Below are 5,127 nucleotides of genomic sequence, written 5' to 3' on the forward strand. Positions count from 1 at the left end.
GGAGGTTGCAGTGAGCTGAGATCACGCCATTGCACTCCAGCCTGGGCAACAAGGGCGAAACTCTGTCTCAAAAATAAATAAATAAATAAATAAATAAACAAACAAACAAACAAAGCAGAAAGAGGCTACCAGCAGCCTGGCAGGTGAGGTGGACACTTCGCCCCTTCAGGCCTCTGGGTTTGAACCATCAGGTAGAAGGGAGGCTGGAGCCATCCATTCCCCAGGCTTCTCCTATAAATGACCTCTGGTTCAGCGCTGCCCCCAGTCCGTCCTGGCCTTGGTAGGAGCAGAGAGCAGATGGCCTAAAACCCATCACGGTCAGGCTGACCTCCCACCACCTCCCTCCACACACATGGCCCCCAGCTGGGGTAGAGGCAGAAGGAGTGGGAGACAGATGTTCTAAAATATGTGTACAAACATTGAAATTGTTTTTCCGTCCTTATCTCCAGTTTCTGTTTCATGGGTCTTTCTGTGGAAATCAAACTCTAAGTTTACTGGTGGTGATTAAAACAATGAATTTCCCCCTCTAATGGAGACAAGTGCAATGGCTGGAGTTTTAGTGTCTAATTACCAGGAGCAGTTAAAGTAGCTTAGTAAGTGGGTATCCAGATGACTTAGGTGTTCTTGCATATTTCAATATCTACTTAAAGAAAGGGTGCCCAGCCTCCATTAACATCCAGAGATGCTCCTAGAAGCCACCCTATTTCCCATCATTAAGGTCAATCTGAGTTTCCAAACAAAGAGCAGGATAAATGAATTGGACCCGCCAGGCCCAGGCAGCCCTGGGCTCCTCAGCCCAGCAACGGCTCCCAGTGTTGTTCTTTTTCACTAAAATGAAGGTCAAAGGAATCATGTGGCCTCTGGCTTTGAGAGAAAGAAATCTTCCTAGGGGACTCCTGAGACAGTGAAGGGAACTGTGGGCCCACCACAGGGGAAGCAGGACAGACTCAGGCTGTGAGTCAATCTTGCACTTTCTTTTTCTTCTTTTCTTTTCTTTTTTTTTTAGATAAAGTCTTGCTCTGTCGCCCAGGCTGGAGTGCAGTGGCATGATCTCGGCTCACTGCAGCCTTGACTTCCTGGGTTCAAGTGGTCCTCCTCCCTTAGCTTCTTGAGTAGCTGGGACTATAGGTACTCACCACCAGGCCTGGGTAAGTTTCTTGCATTTTTTGTAGAGATGGGGTTTTGCCATGTTGTCCAGGCTGGTCTCGAACTCCTGAGCTTAAGCTATCTGCCCGCCTCCTCCTTCTCCCAAAGTGCTGGGATTTCGGGCATGAGCTAACATGCCTGGCCTCTTGCACTTCATGGTTGTACTTCAGATCTTATTGGGCAGAATCTTTCTACTTTCTTTTCTTTCTCTCTCTCTCTCATTCTTTTTCTTCTCCTTCTCCTTCTTCTTCTTTTCTTTTTTGAAACAGTCTCTTGCTTTGCTGCCCAGGCTGCAGTACAGTGGTGTGATCATGGCTCACTGTAGCCTCCAATGCCTGGGCTCAAGCAGTCCTCCTCTCTCTGCCTCCCGAGTAGCTGGGACTACAGCCACACACCACCAGGCCCAGCTTTTTAAAAGTTGTGTAGAGATGGGGTCTTGCTATGTTGCCCAGGCTGGTCTTGAATTCCTGACCTCAAGGAATCCTCCCACCTCAGCCTCCCAAAATGTTGAGATTACAGACATGAGCCATGGCACACAGTCTTTTTACTTTCTTTTGTGCTTAAAAAGAATGTACACATATCAATTATCTCCTAAGCTTTGGTGTGGGCAGGTTGAAGTAATCTGAAAAAAAAAAATGGATTGTGAATCGATATTATTCTAAAGCATTTATATGGAAAGTGGAAAAAATGCAGATGAATATGTTCTCTTTGGCATTGTGGAAAATTATACACCTGGCTTGCTAAAAGCTTTTTTCTTTTTTCTTTTTCTTTTATTACAGGCATGAACCACTGCACCCAGCCTTTTAAAAAACTTTTTGGCCGGGTTGTTTTATAGGCTCATGCCTATAATCCCTGTTCTTTAGGAGGCTGACGCAGGTAGATCCTTTGAGCCCAGGAGTTCGAGACCAGCCTGTGCAACATAGTGAAACCCCCTCTCTACAAAAATATACAAAAATTAGTCGAGCATGGTGGCATGCACCTGTGATCCCAGCTACTGAGGAGGCTGAAGTGGGAGGAGCTCTTGAACCCGGGAGGTCGAAGCTGCAGTGTGCTGAGATCACACCACTGCACTCCAGCCTGGGCAACAGAGCAAGGCTATCTCGAAAACAAAAACAAAAACAACTTTCAAATCCAGCTCTTTTGGCATGGCAAGGCACAGACTGAGAGATTATTATTTATTATAATTTCATGGCTGTTTTGCTCAGGGGTGATTTTCAATTTGAACATCAAATTTGGCATGAACACCAACCAAAAGCAGCCAATACTATCTATGGTGTTTGGGTGTGCTGGCTGATGGCAGCCCTGGGACTTTCAGCGGGAATTTCCTTTTGTGCTAATGCCTTGCTGTCAACAGCAGGTGAAACGATGCTGGTGAAGAAACCAAGTGTCAGGTGTGCCTGGCATGTCCTGAGAATCTGATTCCTGGGGTTGGCGCCTCCCTGGCTGCCAGGGTCTGGGGCAGGCCTGCTGCTGTTCTCTCACTCCTGGTGCAGGAGAACGCAGATGCCGAGAACTTGGAATCTGAAGATGGATCATCCATAATATAAAAAATGACACTCCAAATCGGTTTCAAATAAAAGGATATTTCGTGATGGTGCTGGCACTGATTGTCTCACGTGGCTTCATGCTTCAAATGTTTTTCGGTCAAATTAAGAGGCCTAGTAGCCATCAAACTCTTGTACAGTGCAATGACCAGAAATCATTATAAGTGAGTTCGAATATTGCTAGGGACATAGATGCACAGCAGTGGTCACGGGGAAGTGAGACCAAGAGATTGTTTCACCAAGGAAATGCCATTATCACATCACTCTCAGAGCCCGCATCTTTGCTCAAGGAAGGGAAACAAATCCCCCCAGGAAGTCTTATAATTGTTACAGGTGCCACCAAATGTGGGAAAGAACTAAAATGCAGGAATTCCAGGAGAAAAATTAGTGGAGATATCTATTGCAGTAAGCGCTGTTTAAGCAATAATAATAAAGGTAAGGGCTCACATTTATGCAGCATTTACTATGAGCCAGCCATTGTTTCAGATACATCTATTAACCACCTTATAAGGTATGCTCAGTTATTATTCCCACCTTAGTGATGAGGAAACTGAAGCATGGAGAGGTTGCAGAACCTGCCTAAAGTTATGTGGCTGGAAAGCAGCACAAGCAGGCTCCACCTGGGTCACAGCTTTTTCTCTCGAATCAATTCATTTCACACCAAGTATTGATGCCCTCTAGGTGTCGTGGGGGAAAGTGTCCCAATTTCTGTGCTTAAGGGTGGGGTTGGGGTGATTAATTTGGAGGAAATCTTCCACATGCTGGGTGTGTCCTGCAGATACAATCGTTGGAGAGGCTGGAGAAAGCAACATTTTAGCAGAAGCTTAAGGAACAGGCAGTTTTCCTTGTTTTCACCATCCCTAGATGACGTGGCTGTAAGTTCCATGTAAAAACGTGAAGTTTGCATTACTGTTCTCTTCTCCCTGGCCTAAATTGGATTTAGACTCAGCCCTCCTGCCCTGTCCCAGTCTCTCTGAGGACCTCTATCTATTCCTTCATTCCCCTAGCCCCATTTTGCTCAGATGGGTTTTTTATGGCCATGACTCCACCCAGCTAGAGTTGTCAGATTTAGCAAATAAAAATAGAGGTCTGCGAGTGGTGGCTCATCCCTGTAATCCCAGCACTGTGGGAGGCCAAGGTGGGAGGATCACTCGAGCCCAGGAGTTTGAAGCCAGCCTGGGCAACATAACAAGACCTTGTTTCTACAAGAAATAAAAATATTAGCCAGTTTCGTGGTGGTGCATGCCTGTAGTCCCAGCTACTCAGGAGGCTGAGGTGGGAGGATCGTTTGAGCTCAGGAGTTTGAGTCTGCAGTGAGCCAAGATAGTGCCACTGCACCACAGCCTGGTGACAGAGTGAGACCCCGTATGAAAAAAAAAGGAGGCTGTCAGTTAAATTCAAATTTCAGATAAACAATAGAAAAAATTTAGTGTAAGTATGTACCACGCAGTATTTGGGACATACTTCATTACTATTTAGAAATATATACATATGTAAAATTAAATTTCCATAGAGATGAGGTCTCACCATGTTGCCCAGGCTGGTCCTGAGACTCCTGGGCTCAAGCAATCCTCCCGCCTTGGCCTCCAAAGTGCTGGGACCACAGGCGTGCACCACCGCGCCCGGCCGGGACATACTTACACTAAAAAAAAAGTACTTGCTGTCCATCTGAAATTCAGATTTGGGTGGGTCGCCCTGTATTTCTCGAGGCAACCCCTCAGCAGCCCTTAGGGGGGACTCCCTCCGCACGCCAGGCCCTCGGGTGGCGCCTTCGCTGGTTTATCTGCGGTTCACTTGCACCTTCTTCAGAAGTGGCCGAGAGCCCACAGCGAAGGCGGCCCCGTGCCAGACTCTTCTCTGGGGATGAGGCTCCGGGGATGCGCCTCTGGCGGGATCTCCCCTGGAAGAATTTGAGTCCAGTGGGGAGAGGAACACGTCCCGCAGCTGCCCCGTTCCACGGTGGGAGGCGCCACGCGGCCGGGAACACAGGCAGGCGGGAGGCTCCGGAGGCGGTGGCTGGGAGGCCCCCGCGGGAGGGCGCCGGGGAGGCCGGGAGGACCGCACCCGGGTGCTGCGCCCAGGCGAGCTGTGTCCCTCCGGGGCAAAGATAGGAAGCTGCCCCGCAGCGCGCGGTCCCCAGGCAGGGCGCTCACGGGCGAAGTTAACACAGCCCGGTCTCGGCCCCGGCTCAGGCCGCCAGAGGGCGCGCGGGTTCGGGAAATGACTTCCCCGCCGTAGGAGGAGGGCCGAGCTCCCCGCGGGGAGGGAGGATGAGGGAAAACCGCGGACAAGCCCCCGCCTTGGCGCCGAGGGTCTCCACCAAAGCCCCACGCGAGCACGGGCCGCGTGTTTCTGGTGAGAGGGGTCTCGATCGTGCCACCCACCGCGAGGCCCGACTCCCAGCGGCGTCCAGGAAGCAAGGGAGGGAGGGCGGGGA

The sequence above is a fragment of the Pongo pygmaeus genome, chromosome 18, assembly GCF_028885625.2.
Source record: "Pongo pygmaeus isolate AG05252 chromosome 18, NHGRI_mPonPyg2-v2.0_pri, whole genome shotgun sequence".
Taxonomy (NCBI): Eukaryota; Metazoa; Chordata; class Mammalia; order Primates; family Hominidae; genus Pongo; species Pongo pygmaeus.